Consider the following 16566-nt stretch of genomic DNA (forward strand, 5'->3'; position numbering starts at 1 on the left):
TGCTCCGCAATACAGTTTTTAAAAGGAAAAAAAGATGTGAAGTCATAATTGTTTCAAATTCTGAAAGAGAGAGGTGAGGGTGAAAACAGGAGATTTCATAAACTACACATTGTTGGATTTTTATACTGGGACCCAAAAGAATTCTAGAATCATTTCATAGTTTCTGAGGACTCTGGAATCATTCTGGATTCCGTAAAAGCAAGTCCTACTGAGCTACTCTGCTTCACGATGCATTTAGTAGACCATTTACTACATTTTATTAGTAAATGTAGAGATTACTGGTGAGTGTAGAAACACATTTACTAATTATGTAAGTCTATGTCATACGGTAATGGTTAATTTCATGTCTCAATTTGGCTACCTCATGGGGTGCCCAAATAGTTGCTCATGCATTACTCTGAGAGTTTCTGCAGAGTGCTTTTGGATATGATGAACATTTATGTTGAGAGACTGAGTCAAGTTCCCCTCCCTAAGGTGGGTGGGCCTCGTCTAATCCGTTGAAGGACTCACACCGAACCATCCGCTCTTCCTGCTCAAGAGGGCTTTTGCAAGTTTAACCAGAGAAACAAAATGAAAAAGCTCCTGGACCAGCTTGAGAAGACACCCCGGCCCCACACTTGGAGCTGCTGACTGCAAGGTGGGCAGGGCTAGCTCCTTCAGAAAGCCGGTTACGCACCACCCACAGATCCAGGGCACCAAGGTCAGCATTGCCCCTCCCCGAGGGGGACTTGGGAGGAGCTGGACGGAATGTTCAGAGCCAAAACTGGAACACAACTATTTATTTTCCTAATTACATGTTGTTCTGAAAGCCCCATATGCGTGAGTGATTCATGCACCGACAACAACATCCGCGGGACCCTTGTGTGTGGTGTCATGCTACCCTGCGTATCTGGGGAGAGGACATTGTGAAACGGACTTACTCACGGCACACATAACCCCCGAGTGTGTTGAGCACCACAACAAGCAATGCTCCTTTTATAGAGTGTGAGGCTCGAATTTCTTACAGTGCTCACAAGATCAGGGCAAGAAGGTAGTCTGCATGATGAGGCATGGCCCCAAATTCACTCTGCAAAATTAACCCTGTCTGGATAAAATCCCACTCCATTTCTTCGAGCAGGTGGGGACCCTTCTCTCCTACGCACACAGCCAAATTAAAAACAAACAAACAAAAAATCCATTTGGATTCTTGTATTGGGAAGTGGTTGGTTTTGTGCTCATTATGCATTCCTGGTGGTGACGTGTCTGCCAAGCGAGGTGGTCGTGCGTGGGGGAGCCCCTGGGGGTGTTGTTGTCACATGCAAACTCCAGCTGCCAAGAGAGCAGCTGATTAAGGGTTTTATTTCTTTTCTTGTCATCTTATGACTTATTTCTTCATGAAAACCCTCATTGTTTCCTCAAACAGGAGAACGACTCCAGTGTTTGAGATGGGATGATGAAGGGTTTTTATGAGCAGAGAGAGAACATGAAGAATCATGAAATCCAAAGCACGAAACCAAGCCGTGTGGTTCTGCAACGCAATGGCCAGATGGAGCCTCGGGCAAGCGCAATGGAGAGCTGTCTGCACAGGCAGGTCCCAGAGCTCCGGCGGCTACACCTGGGGTCTGGGACTTGGCACTAAGCAGGAAAGCAGCTCCCCTCATCCTTATTATTGACACCATCACCATCACCACCGCTATCATCACCATCATCATCCCCAGCAGCAGGACGAATGTCTTGCAGATTTTTCCACGCTATTTACAAACCGGCAAATAATGGATCTGAAACAAGTCCGTTCAGGATGAGGATCTCCAAGAGCACTTCAAAGCAGATGACGATTTGACAAAAACATCTCCTTTTCCCAAAATAAGGTCCTTTGACGTGTCACGGGGAATATGACTTTTCGGGTTTTTAGGTTTTGTTTATCGGTGTTTTTAGTGTTGTGGGGTTTGGTTTCTTTTGTTTCATTTTCTGTTTTTGGGTTTTTTTGGTTTTGTTTGTTTGTTTTGGTGCTTCGGTGCCTTTCCGGGGTGAAGGGTGCTCGTGATGAAGGGGCTTTTGTGTTTTCTGACTCATCAGCTTTAACCAACTAGCTTACTCTGAGAAATTTAAAGCTTTGCCTCATTCTGGGGAATAATGATGGGAAAGCCCAGCTTCCTTCTGAAACCACATTCTCCGGCATGACTTAAGGATTCTGGATTAAGGATTTAGCAGCTATCTTTAATAACAGAGACTCAGTGCATTTTTGTTTCTGTGGGATTTGGGCCCCTCTTCTTGCCTTCAGTGGGTCTACAATCCTTCTCATGTCACTCATCTCACTTTGTAGGGTCTCCTCCAAGACAAAAATCCGAGTAAGCGTGACTCATGGGATTAGACCCAGGATCAGAGACTCCACCAGAACAAAGGATCTGATTATTTGTCCCTGCTTGAGATGCTGTTTCAAATACTCACCAGCAGGTGCACGTACTCCCCTGTAAGAAGGATGCTGGTCTCAGTGGCTGGACCACGTCCTAAGCCAGGTCATGGCTGCTATGCACCATGAAGATGTCAGGGACCCAAAAGAAGGGCTGAGCTCTTCCAGAAGCTTCTCCAATCCTACCCAACCCTCCACCTTCACCACATTCCCAGGCTTCATTGTGAAAAAAGAAATAATCTAGGAGATCCTCCATAAGATACGATATGCAAATCCCTGCACCAATTACAGCTGAAAATAAGCATGGAGGGAAAAAAGATAACTTTTCAGGAACATAAAGACATGTGTGCCCAAACTATTCATGAAACCTTCTTTCCTCTGTCCGCTCGGATACAGAGGGCTGGCGTGTTCTTCCTGCTGATTCTCGGGAATCTCCCCTCAGCCAGCACCTGAAATCAAATTCCAAGACCCATGAGATGCATGGTCCCAGGTGCCAAGTTAAAAACTTTAACTCATTTGAACATATTGGAAGTCTAAGTAGCTAACCAAGGACGCACCCCCAGGGTGGGAAAAAACCCAACACTGGCAAAGCTTCCTCTGTGCATGCAAAATACAGACACAGACACGGACACAAAGGGACAAATCCTGTAGGATTCCTCTCCTCATGGTTCCCTAGAGGAATCACATTTACAGAGACAGAAAGCAGATGGTGAGGACCGGGATGGGAGTTAGTGTTTGATGGGGACAGAGCTTCTGTTTGGGGAGATGGAAAGTTCTGGGGGTGATGTGGGGATGTTTGCACAACAGCGTGAATGTGCTGAATGCCACTGAGCTGTGCACTTAGAAATAGCAAACACGGCAAACTGGGTGTTGGACGTGCCTTACAATTGAAATGCACACAGGGTGGGATTTACCCCTGATCTCCAGGTGGCCACGGGGAGGCTCCCGCCTCTGCACCCCAGCACCCAGGCCCTACACCCCCATCGCTGTGTGCACGGCACACACCCCTCCCCAGAATACTTGGTTGCTTGTCTTGTCCTCTGACACTGTTTGAGTGAATATTTTGGTCCAAGCATCCCTTCTGGTCAACCGTGAAGCAGTGTTCTGGAGCTCGAGTGCACAGGTCATGTTGTTGGGTAACTGGAGGAACCGTGGCCATCGGAAACTTCCTGGAAAGCCCCTTGGTGAAAACGACAAGTCTGAGGTCACGGGAGCTGGTCTTCGGCAGCCCCGACCCCGGGGCGAGACACCAGGACCCAGAAGGCTGCTAGCGCATCACGGGAGGGTCTGATAATTAACCCTCCACGGAGGGGAGCTCTCCTGGGGACAGGGACACTCCCTCACTGCCAGGAGGAAGAAACAGGTGTGATTTTCCTTCATAATCCCTCAGGGCAAACCTTACAATTAGCCTTCTGCAAGATAAACACAACGCTCCTATATCGCGCTTCTCTCCAAGCGGGGAGCTTTAAAACATGGCTCCCCAATGCCTCAAGGGTGACCAGAAACCCCTGTGCATGTGGGGGCTTTAAAACATGGCTCCCCAATGCCTCAAGGGTGACCAGAAACCCCTGTGCATGTGGGGGCTTTAAAACATGGCACCCCCATTCTTCAAGGGTGACCAGAAACCCCTGTGCATGTGGGGGCTTTAAAACATGGCACCCCAATTCTTCAAGGGTGACCAGAAACCCCTGTGCATGTGGGGAGCTTTAAAACATGGCTCCCCAATGCCTCAAGGGTGGCCAGAAACCCCTGTGCATGTGGGGGGCTTTAAAACATGGCACCCCAATTCTTCAAGGGTGACCAGAAACCCCTGTGCATGTGGGGGCTTTAAAACATGGCACCCCAATTCTTCAAGGGTGACCAGAAACCCCTGTGCATGTGGGGGCTTTAAAACATGGCACCCCAATTCTTCAAGGGTGACCAGAAACCCCTGTGCATGTGGGGGGCTTTAAAACTTGGCACCCTAATTCTTCAAGGGTGACCAGAAACCCCTGTGCATGTGGGGGCTTTAAAACATGGCACCCCAATACTTGAAGGGTGATCAGAAAATTTTTCCTGCAGAGATCTTTAAAACATGATAAATGCCAATGCCCATAGTGCCCCTCGCCCCATAATCAAGAGCACACAGATTCTCGCCGCCCCAACTCCTCACTCTCCAGCCTCAGCACCCAACAGCCGAGCAGCTTCCTGTCTTTCTTTACGTGTGTGCAGGGCTTGGTCTCCGCACATTTACCCACCTGCTCTCTGGGGGATGTTTCTTCAAAGAAACGTCTGTGTGAGACGTTGAAGAGAACATTTGAAAGATGTAAAAACTCTTATCATCTTTCCACCTGTCCCTGGGTTACCTAGGAGACCCCACAGAAGCCACATGGGAGGCTGACGTGGCCTTCGCAGGAAACCCACAGATTAGGAGCTCTATTTCTCCCCCACGCGCAAGGTGCTGGCAGGTGGCACAGCTGTTCGATCCCTGGAGTAGCAGACAATCAAGGGTGTGAAGAGATCATACCCTTCATTACCCAGCCACAGACCCTTGGAAGCACCCCCCAGTGTATACAGCTGCCAACACGGGGCGAGCAGGGGTGAGGCAGCGTCCTCCTACCTGCCCCAACACATCCCTGATGCGGCTCCTGTCTTTGTTTTGCAAACAAGCTGCAGCTCATTCGGGCAAGTCCCAGAGCCGGAAGGCGATGGGCAGGACGGGCCTCACACCTCCTCCTCCCTCCCTCACCGTGGCTCAAATGGAAGATCACGCCCCCCTCCCCGAGGGCTGGGGTGGGTGTCAGGGACGGGCTCGTGTGCCCCCAACACTCCTAGATTCAAGCCCCAACACCCCAGTGTGATTGCATTGGTCCTTCTTCCAACAGTGCTTTCAAAATAAAAATTTTAAAAAGGTGTCCATTTCCAGTTTGCCAAAAAATGAAAAACAGGACTGCAGGGACTCCCAGGGACGTCTGAACCCCCACAGGCACGGTGGTATCACTCACAATAGAGGGGGCGCGCAGACATCCTAAGTCTCCAGCCGCGGAAGAATGGAGAAAAAATCTGGCATGCACGTCCACCATGGAATATTACTCAGCCTCCGAGAAAGAGGGAAATCCTGCCGTCTGCTCAGCGTAGAGGGACCTAGAGGACATCCCGAGAAGTGAAAAAATGCCCCACGCAGAGAGACAAATCCCGCAAGATCTCACGCACACGTGCAATCTCAAAGAGTCAAACCCGTACAAAAGGGGCTTACGGTCATGATTGCCAGGGCCTGGGGGACGGGGGAAAGGGAAGCCCTTGTGCCGTGACCGTCATGCATGATACATAAGTTCTAGACATCTGTGCAGCACGGTGTCTAGACCCCACGACAGTGTAGCGTGCGTCTAAAAATTTGTGAAGAGTTAATATGTTGTGTCGTTACCACAACTGAATAAAAAGGGGCCCGTTTGCAGATGCCACGCAGGTGTTCTGGTCTTTCCTTTGTGTGATTCCCCTTCTGTCACCTAAAAATGGGTGCCCCCAAATGCACGTCCCATCCCGCTCGCCCCTGGAACACCAACAGCCTCCCTTCAGGCCCTGCAGACAGACCTCACCGGGTCGATTCTCTGCCCAGCGACAAGGGCTCAGCGTTTCTGGCCCATTAAATAACTCAATGCATCCACCAGCAAAGCTTCCGGCCATGCACCAGGTCTGTGCAACACGGGCCCGTGAGGAGATCCATCCCCTTCATGTGCTTTCCAACTCGCTCTGGAAAAAAAAAAAAAAAAACCTCTACACAACAGCCACGGGGGGAGCCAAGACCTGCACAAAGCAAAGGAGGACACAAGTCAGAAATTCCCGAAGACGTAGGAGTCTTGGCTCAGACTCCCTGTATGGATGCGGGGGCCTTGGGAGGGAAGGACAGTGACCGGAAACATCCAGGACCGAGTTTGGAGGCCTCCTGACCTGGGAACATGGTGCATCCACTGCAACCTATAAACAGTGGTCGGTCATGTGTCTTGGAGACAGAATACACCCAGGTAGAGCACGCCTGGGAAGCCTTCCCATCTTCCTTCCGTCCAGCATTCCTCCTTCTTCCCTCCTACCCTCCTTCCCCCTTCCCTTTCCTCCTCCCTCCCTCCCTCCCTCCCACCTTTCCCTCCCTCCTTCCTTCTTTCTTCCCTCCCTTCCCCCTTCTTTTCTTCCTCTCTCCCTGCCTCCCTTCCTTCCCCCCTGCCTCCCTTCCTTCCCTCCTTCCTCCCTTTCTTCTTTCCCACATCTCCAGCCCCAAACCCTCCACCGCACCCCTATGTGCGACTCAGAGCAATGGGACAAAAGAAACATGCATCTCAAGCCACCGAAAAACCACCAAACACGGTGGGGAGATATTAGATGTTCCATCAGAACCGGTTGTGAACGGGCCACGCTCCCTGCTGGGACGGTCTGCAGGGGAAGCATGGCTCAGCCACCCCAGGAGCACAGTCCGTACCACGCGACCAGCATTTCTGCCCCTCAGGTATAGACACAAAAGAACACACAAAAGAAGGGAAAGGAGGACCTCAAAAGGTTATTTGGACCCCGATATTTGCAGCAGCGAGATTCACAGCAGCCAAAAGGCGGGAACAGCCCCAATGCCTATCCACGCGAGGACGGATGGATACACGCAATGGGGTCCACGCGCGGCTGGAACATTACTCCGCCATGAAAAGCAGCGAAGCTTGGGCACCTGCTACCGCGCAGAAAGGCCTTGAAAACATGATGCCCAGTGACAGAAGCAGACACACGAGGCCCCATCGCGTGTGATCCCATGAATAGGCAGCGTCCAGCCCAATCCCCACAGAGGGAACACGGACTAGGGGTCGCCAGGGGCTGACGGAGCGTGGGAGGAATGGCTCATGGGGACTAGCGCGCACCGGGCTTCTTGGCGGGATGATGAGACGCCCTAAAATTCACAGCAGCGATGGTTGCACAGCCTTGTAAACGTGCTCGACGCCCCTAGATTGTGCACTTTAAGCCGACTCACACGTTAAATCCTGCCCGGTGTGCCTCTTACGCCAATAAACGCAGAAAACAGAAACGCGGGGTCTCAGACATGGGACACCCATCCCCGGGGGATGGCACCACCCTCCGCCGGGGCCTGAGGGGGGACCTGAGGCCGGGGAGAACCTCCCACGCGGCCACTGATCGCAGTGAGGGCTTCCTGTTCCATCCCTTGCTCCAGCATCCCCCCGCTACGCAGTTTGGGGAGCGCTGCGTCACGCCCAGGTCAGGAGCTGGAGGCCAAAAGCAAAGGGCCCCCGGGGGTTCAGCTTCTCCCAGCACCCACCAGCAGGTGCATATCATCTACCCTGTGAGCTTCTCTGAGCTCCTCTGAGCTCCAGACCCCACAGTTGGGGCAGCCACCCACATGTCCCCATGTTACCCCAGTGCCGCACCCCACCTGTGCGGACTTGCCCAGCTGAAAAGCTCCTTACCTTCCAATTCCCTCAACCAACCAGCACGCGGGGACAGTCCAGGTCGCTCAGGGACACACTGATGCCCTATCTGGGTCCACACAGCTGAAAACCCCAAGCTTGCCCAGAAAACCCAGCTGTTGACATCCCACCCCCCCCCCAATTGTACCGTTGCTCACTTCCCCTAAGGTGCCCCTGGAAAGAAGGGTTTGCAGCCACAGATCAGTTACCTCTCAGGGCGAGGGGAGGGGAGGGGAGGAGGGAGGGAGGGCGCTCATCCCCCCCATCACCTGCAAGATCTCCCGTTTCCTTCAAAGTGCCCAGGTGGGTCGAGGCAAGGGGGGGAAGCCACCTGTCTGCTCAAAACAGCAGGCTCTCTGTCTGCGGTGAGGCTTCTACAAACCGAGGGGTAGGCGGCAGGTCTTCAAAAGGGACACTTGAAAGGGGGAGTCACAGGGTCTGCCCTTTCCCAAAGCCCCCTGCCCCCTCCGGGACCCCCATGGGAAGGGCCGGGGAGATTGGATTCCCTCTTCGGTGCTCCTGCTTTGTGGGGATAACCCCCTGGGGATGCTCGGAAGAGCCGGGTCCCTCGTCTTTCTGCTTTCTCACCTTTCACCACTCGAGGCCATCCTGACCTCAATTCAACGCTCAGGAAGAAAGGCTCCTGAAAACCTGTGCAGCGAGGTGTCCGCAAACCCTGTGAGCAGCCACGGGTAGAAGGATATGACAGCTCTGCTGCTGTTGAGGTGACCTGTGTCCCCATGCACCAGGAAAATGCTGCCAGGACGCCAGCCATCTGGACCCCAGACGCTCAGGGACCCCTGCTCCTGTATGTCTCCACCCACCAAATGACAGACGTGTCCACTCTCCACCACGTTCCCATAGCTGTTGATGCCTGCAATGGGAAATCACCCACCACGCGGGGACAATTCCTCTGTCAAAACACATGGTTCACCAAGCAGACAATTTCAGGTGCCCTCGATCAGCAAAAAAGTCCTTTGCAAATGAAGCAAACTTTCAACCATTGACGGGCATGAGGCAATCTGGTCCTGTGTCAGCCACCTGCCTTCTTACCTGTTATTTCAAACTCCAGCTCATCATTGATGGCGGTGACAAGACAACGCCTTCTCAGCCAGTTTGAAAATGTCTTCCAAATGGCTCCCATCTTTAAAAAATTGCTTCATCACCTGGGTGTTACATGCAACTCATGAATCGTTGAACACTACATCAAAAACTAATGACGTACTATATGTTGGCTAATGGAACATAATTTAAAAAATAAAATAAAATTTTTTTAAAAATTTAAAAATAGCTTCATTGTGGAACACCAATCCTGCTTAAAATTTGCTTTCACGGGGCGCCTGGGTGGCACAGCGGTTAAGCATCTGCCTTTGGCTCAGGGCGTGATCCCGGCGTTATGGGATCGAGCCCCACATCAGGCTCCTCCGCTATGAGCCTGCTTCTTCCTCTCCCACTCCCCCTGCTTGTGTTCCCTCTCTCACTGGCTGTCTCTATCTCTGTCGAATAAATAAATAAAAAATCTTTAAAAGAAAAATTTGCTTTCACACTAGGCACTGAATGGGATACTTTTTTCCTTCTTCTTATAATAAATGGATTCTTTATTCAGTATACTTTTGCACTATGACAATATGCAAAGTCTTGCTCTTTTGACTGCATCAAGATAGAATTAATAAATAAAACTCTAAGATATGTCAAGTGTCCTTTGCAATGATGTGATATATGTATACACTCTGAAAACATTCCTGCCATCTAGCTGACGTATCTGTTTATCACCTCACGTACTTACATACTAACCCTTTTTTGTTTTGGTTTGGTTTGGCTTTTGTTTGGTTGGGGTTTTTTAAGATATTTTTTCCTTTTTTATTTTTATTTTTTTTAAGGATTTTATTTATTTGAGAGAGAGAGAGTGCCTGAGCTGGAGGAAGAGGAAGAAAGAATCATAAGCAGACTTCAGGCTGAGCATGGAGCCCAACACGGGGCTTAGTCCCACAATCCTGAGATCACGATCTCAGCTGAAACCAAGAACCAGCCACTCAACCAATTGAGCCACCCAGGTGCCCTTATATTTTTCCCTTTTTAGAAACATTATGATTATAGTATAGTTGACACAAAGAAGGAAATCTTGCTATTTGCAACAACACATGTGGACCTTTTCCTCTCTCTTTCTTTTTTTTGGTGAGAACATTGAAGTTTTGGGCTAATTGGATAGCCTATCCCCTCTGAAGCCCTCAGTTTGTTTCCTAGAGTCCATAGTCTATCATGGTTCATTCCCCCTTCTGTTTACCCCCTATGGGAAGAATTTCTTTTAAAAAAAATTAAATAGGGGCACCTGGGTGGCTCAGTCAGTTGGGCATCTGACTTTGGTTCAGGTCATGGTCTCAGGATTATGGGATGGAGCCCATTATGCTCAGTGGGGAGTCTGATTCTCCTTCTCCCTCTGCCCCTCCCCCTGCTCATGTGTGTTCTCTCTCTCTCTCAAATAAATAAATCAAAGAAAAAATTGGAAAGAAAAAAAAAAAGGACTGTTCTGGAATACTAGTCAGCCATAAAAAGGAAAAATTTATTAATGCATGTTATAATCTGCTCAGAATGCAGATATCACATTGAGTCTCAAAAAAAAATCTGGTCTCAAGAATTCCGTCTTTTAAAAAAAAATTCCATCTCCTTAAGACACTTGAAATGATATAATTATAATAATGTAGAGCAGACCAGTGGTTCTCAGGAACTCAGGAAAGGGGAAGGTCTGATTATAAAGGGTATGGGTGAAGGAGTGTCTTTAGCCAGATCCTGATTGTAGTGGTGGTAGAAGAAGCCCACATACTTGATCAAATTTCTTTGTATGACACACACAGGTTCATGTAAAAACCAGTGAAAACAACGTAATGTAATTTAGCTAATATTCTTTTCTTCTTTTGAACATTTTATTTTTAAGTAATCTCTACACCCAATGTTGGGCTCAAACTCACAACCCTGAGATCAAGAGTCGTGTGCTCTACTGACTGAGCCAGCGGGGTACCCCTAGGCTAATATTCTTGGACCAACCTCTGGTCACTGGTTTGACCATCTGCTCTGGCTCAGATGCTATCACCCGCGGGAAGCTGAGGGACGGGCACACGGGGCACCCTGCATTATTTTTGCAATACCTTGTAAGTCTCCAATTATTTCACAACCCAATGCTAAAAGCATTCACAAACCAGATTGCTAGTCGGTCCCCACCGTGTAGAGTCAGATTAAGAGGAAAACACCCATCCACTGTAAGTCTTGTTCAACTAAATGCCAGCAAAGGGACCAGACTTGCTGGTCTAGTCCACATAAGGACCAACCAAAAGGGCCCCAATGACACATTCTCAGGATGCACTGGGTCCCCTGACCACTCCCGTCAGGTCTGGGTCCCAAACCAATGCTGAGGGAGTGTTTGTGATGAACTCTTACAGCTGGTGCTTATTATCCATGGTAGTTACATGTTATAAAGTTGCCCTCGACACAGAATTCGTGGAAGTGGAGGGACACACCCAGTTAATTTCCTACAGCCTCTGGTCACATTTTCACCAGCTAATCAATACTTAACTTTGTTCTGTGTGTTTCTGTTTAAAGACTCCTTATTTGGTAGATAATTTTTTTATTCATTGATATCAAACTCACAGGCAACAGAGCCATAACTTCCATAAAGGCTGCCTTACCCCGTATTCCAAAAGGGAATGCTTCTCCCACACACATATGTTCTCTGCACCACATGGCACGGCCTTCTTCCACTTAGGAGCGTGGGACAGCATATCCACGCTGCTGGGAGGCCACGTCAAACAGAAAAATCACCCATGTAAAGCACAAAGATGCAAAAGAGAGATGGCGGCAATTAGAGACACCAAAAGGGCATTGTTTAGGGTAAGAGAGGAAACAAGAAGGCAGAGCGTCCCATTGTCCACCCTCAGCTGGGAACATGCACTGAGAGCAGCTGAAGTTTTCTGCCACTCTACACACGTCCACAAATGACCACAAAAGTGCCACAAGCATTGGCTGGACTCACAAAGAAATTGTAGCAAGTCATCAGATTCACAAATACAGGATTCGTATACAATGAGGACACCTTGCACTTTGTTGACCCTCCCCCATGAAGCTTTACCTCTAGCATTCTTATCTTTGTGTGTTCCCCTCCCCAGGGACTACAGTGGTCACATGATGCAATTTATCCTACACAATGTGGCAGAGGGTGGCTGTACTCCTCCACGGTCTAAGCAGGGCTGGGAGTTCCCGTTTTGTGATTATAGGATAATTCAGCCTCCAGGTTATGAGTGTCACACACCTTGAGATCCCCCCACCATAGGAAGCCTGAATTAGCAGGAGAACTACAGCCTGTCCACACCCCCAGCTGAGCCACCAGACCACACAGCACCCACTCTCCCGGCCAGCGCCTGGGGCCATCTTGGGAGTCGATCCTTTTGCACACTCACCCTGCCCCATTGCATACCCCTTGGCATGGACCCCGCTGGGCACACCAAGCTTGCAGAATCTCCAGCAGAAGACCTGGATGCCCTCAGGCATAGCTCTTCCCCACCCATTCTCTCCCTGCCTGAGGCACACCTTTCTCCTTGGAGACAGTTGCCTTGACTTCCAAGACTGTTTACCCAATTCCCAGGTGCTTTGTGAGCCTTCTCTCAGCATGGCATCTCCTTCAAGAATCAAAGAGTCGGAGCCGCACGCCTGAAATGCTCTCCGATAAGCTTCATCCATCAGGTTAAAACAGCCACCAAAGGGGGCCTGCATTTCTCCAAAACCCATTGCTGCCATATCTTGCTTGGGGTTGGAAGCACCTACATTTTCCCATCTAGGTGGGACCAGTGTGGATTTAGGGCCATTCCTAATATTTATATCTTGATATTGCTACCCAAATTCTTTCTTACAACATCCTGTCCAGGTGGGGAGGAGGTAAATATTGACACACATGCACCGCCAACTCTTGCTCTGTGCCCTCATGGTCGATCAACTCAAAGTAGATCAGTAGTGGTAATTCTTTATTAAACTTAGCCCCTCCTTCATCACCCTGGAAGGGATAAGAAGATCCAGAATTTGTTGAAGTGATGCAGGCATTTAAGCAGACTTTCCCCATGGACACCTAGCAAGAGGTGATGAGCACACGGGATGCCTTGTGCATCTGAGGGCATGACACCACACATACCCAATGGCCCTACAACGGGTGGACCCAGACAGAGCAACCCCAAATCTCTTAAACCAGAAACAAAGTGCTGTAGGATCACATGGGCACCACGTCAATGACAAACCATGTCTACACACGTGTCTAAGCTCCACCATCAGAACCGTATCCTGGGAAACAAACTACGTATTGGTCACAATGAAGTCTCAGGCTCATTATTTACGCGGCATGTTCCAGAAAGTCATGCTGCACATCCTGGCGGTGTCTAGGGACCTCCAGGACAGCTCAGCTTCCCAAATAAGAGCAGCAATGACGTAGGGAGCTGTGCTGCCAAGGGAAGCCTGTGGAGCTAGGGAAGGGATGCCATTTGAACTAAGGTACCAAAACAAGCCAGCTTGCTGAGTAAATAAATCAGAGAGACCTGTGGCACATACCTACAGACAACATGCATTAGGAGTAAGAGTTGTGTCCCTGAGAATGATAAGCAGCCAAATGTCCCAGGTCCTACATATACTGCAGAGAGAATAGCCAACAGACAGACTCATTAGGTGTAGGAGTCTTCATGAAAACGATAAGCCAGGATTCCTTTTATCCCCTTACAGCTGATCTTGGGTTTCTTTGAAACATTGCCTGGGTCGGGGGTGGGAGACATGGAACTATGATCAGGCACGTGTGTCTGTTTGAACACGATGCAAAAGGAGAATTGTGTAATTCACTGGAAATTAATAATGGAGCAATATTGACGGTGAGATTAGTTTTATTCTGTGCCTCCTGGTGTGACTAGAAGGTGATTCTGATCAGGAGAAGTCACCTTCAGGCATGGCTGCTGCTGGACACATGAGATGATTAATTTCAGAGAAGTAGAGAGGGTTGCCCAGGCTTTCTCCAGCTACAGACAGTGTGCTAGGAAAGGACTGCAGATGCATTTCTACCAGAAAGGAGCAGTGTATTATTCGGCTATGGCTGTGTGACAAATTTTCACACTCATTTATTATGTATTGGTCAGCTATTGCTGTGTAACAAATTCTCACAGTCATTTATTATCCCACAGGTACCAGGCACAATGTGACTGGGTCCTCTGCTCAGGGTCCCACACAGATGAAATCAAGGTGTTGGCCAGAGCTTCACCCTCCTCTATGGCTCAAGATGTTCTCCCAAACCCACTGATTGCTAGCATGACTCAGTTCTGTGTGATCGTAGGGCTGACATCCTCACCTCCCCATGGCCACCTGCCATTCCCTTCCACGTGACCCTCTCCACCACAGGAGAGTTTGCTCCTTCAAGGATGAAAGAAAAAGAATGTCTCTGTTGCCTTCAATCTCTCTGAGTTCTCCCATCGTTAACCTGAACACCCTCCTTCAAAGGGCTTGCCTGATTACATCAGACCCACCCAGAATAATCATCCCTGTTCATGGACAGAAAGTCACCTGCCTTGAAACCTTTAGTTTAGCCATTCATAGTCCCTCCCACATTCAAGAGGAGTGTATTATGTGCACCAAGGAGTGAGAATCTAGGGGATGGTCTTAGAATGTGCCTAGAACAACCATAATTAGTCGTCAGCTTTTATCTCCTATCTATTAACAAAAGCATGTAGAACGTCCAGCGTGTTTAAATATCCCAAAAACAAAATTTAAAAAAAGGAAAAACAACTGAAGGCACCCCCTTCCACTCCCCTGGAAGGCTCACAGCTCAGGAAAGTCATCACTGGGTTTGAACAAGGACTGGAGCTGCTTTTGAGGCTGACACAGATCTGGGAACATGAGCCGTGGCTTCCAGATAGCAGAGATTAATCAGAGTCCGAAACCAATCCCTGACTCTCTGCTTGTTTTTGAACAAGCGCATACACCAAGCTCACCCACATCAGCATCATCTCTGAACATCAAAAATAAGAATAAATAAGTCTTCTAGTCCTTGTCTTCCTAGCTAAGAGAAGGAGAGAATTGCAACAACACGTAGCCCAGAAACTGGAAGGACTTTAGCCCAGAGCAGGGATAAATGCCACAAAAATGCAAGAGCCATTTTCATAGGGAAGTGATATACACCTGACATGCCTGTGATTCTGTAGATTAGGTCCACTCACCGAACATGCAAATGTTTTCATGCAGATTCCTCCAAATCCTTTAGCAGCTGATGTCCACCTGGTCAATGACTGTGATGTCTCCCTTCCTAGAGTTACCTGGCCCTCCGGGGATGAGCCCCTAGGTCACAAAACACTCTACCGCTACCAGCTCCTTGTTATCCGCCATCATCACCCAAAAGATGCCCAGGTGAAGATGAGGGAGCCCTGAGCCCCTTTGTCACTTTTCTCTCCCTGAAGTCACTGCAGGTCAGCTGACACCTGACTTCCTGTATGCCCTGTGCCCACAAGTTAAAAGCACACTCTTGAAGTTCCAAGGTTCTTCTTTCTCCAAGACAAGCCCTGGTATCCCTTCCCCAAATCTTTGTTGGAGAACTGAAAGACGCCAAACCTCAGGCAATTGCCAAGAGCTTCACGTTGCAGAAGCTTGTTGGATTTTCTGTGATATTCAAGTGAATCGACTCTTAACTGACACCCAACCCTAGCAGGAGCAATGGAGGTCTGTTCCCCTGGGTCCCTCTGTTGTCCCCTTAAGGGTAAAGAAAGGGGATATGGATGACAAGGATAATTTATCTTGGTAAGGAAACCAAGTGCAATGGATAGAGATTTAATTTATTTTATTTTAAAGATGTTTTCAGAGGCACCTGGGTGGCTCAGTCAGTTAAGTGTCTGCCTTCGGCTCAGGTCGTGATCCCAGGATCCTGGGATCGAGTCCTGTGTTGGGCTCCCTGCTCAGCAGGGGAGTCTGCTTCTCCCTCTCCCTCTGTCCTTGTTCGTGTGCTTTCTCTCTCACTCACTCCATCTCTCAAATAAACAAATAAAATCTTTTAAAAAAATAAAAATAAAAATATTTATTTCAGTGAGAGAGAGACCTCAAGCAGGAGGAGAAGCAGAGGAAGAGGGAAAGAGAGTCTCAAGCCAACTCCTAGTTGAGCATAGAGCCTGACAAGGGGCTCCCAATCCCACGACCCTGAGATCATGACCTCAGCTGAAACCAAGAGTCATTCGGACGCTCAACCAACCGAGCCACCCAGGTGCCCCAACAGGTAGACATTTTAAAATTTCATCTACAGTCTATATCTAAGTTATACTTTCTAGTTCATACAAACACCACTGTATTTCTTCAGTGGAAGAACAAGGAAACCGAAATCATTCCTTACTTACGATACATAATTGTACAGACAGCTCTTTCTCAGCAATTACACAGATGCATTGAGTTGAAGGCCGGTCTGATCTATCACTGCTTCTTCCTGGGAGAAATTGAATTTCCCCTACATCGGAAAGGAAAGCACATGTCAAGAGAAATGCTTTTTCATCCATTTAGCAGAGTCCAGCTTCCCTCAACGCCAGGGAAAGATTGTGAAGATAAAGAAGGTCTTCCAGAGGAAGCGAATAGGAGATAAGGTGTCCTTTTACAGGATCACTTCATTGATTTTTATATGTATTATGCTCTCAGTAAATATTCCCCGCGCATAATGGAGGAGGACGGTTGTAGCAGATAGATTTCACAAATGCT

The 16566-nt window shown here is 48.8% G+C and overlaps 1 long non-coding RNA gene across 3 annotated transcripts in view; it reads right to left on the minus strand.

Annotated features, from left to right (window-relative positions):
* Positions 1-4381: 4381 nt before the first annotated feature.
* The window catches only part of LOC123802776 (uncharacterized), a 77621-nt gene continuing 65436 nt past the window's right edge, over positions 4382-16566 (minus strand). For all 3 annotated transcript variants that reach the window (XR_015723376.1, XR_015723377.1, XR_006782647.2), the window contains 4 exons: positions 11505-16321; positions 8878-8990; positions 5960-6118; positions 4382-5512 (listed from right to left, as the gene is read on the minus strand). This is a non-coding gene — a long non-coding RNA (uncharacterized LOC123802776). The remainder of the gene's footprint in view (positions 5513-5959; positions 6119-8877; positions 8991-11504; positions 16322-16566) is intronic.

The sequence above is a fragment of the Ursus americanus genome, chromosome X, assembly GCF_024610735.1.
Source record: "Ursus americanus isolate L20-20 chromosome X, mUrsAme1.1.p, whole genome shotgun sequence".
NCBI lineage: Eukaryota > Metazoa > Chordata > Mammalia > Carnivora > Ursidae > Ursus > Ursus americanus.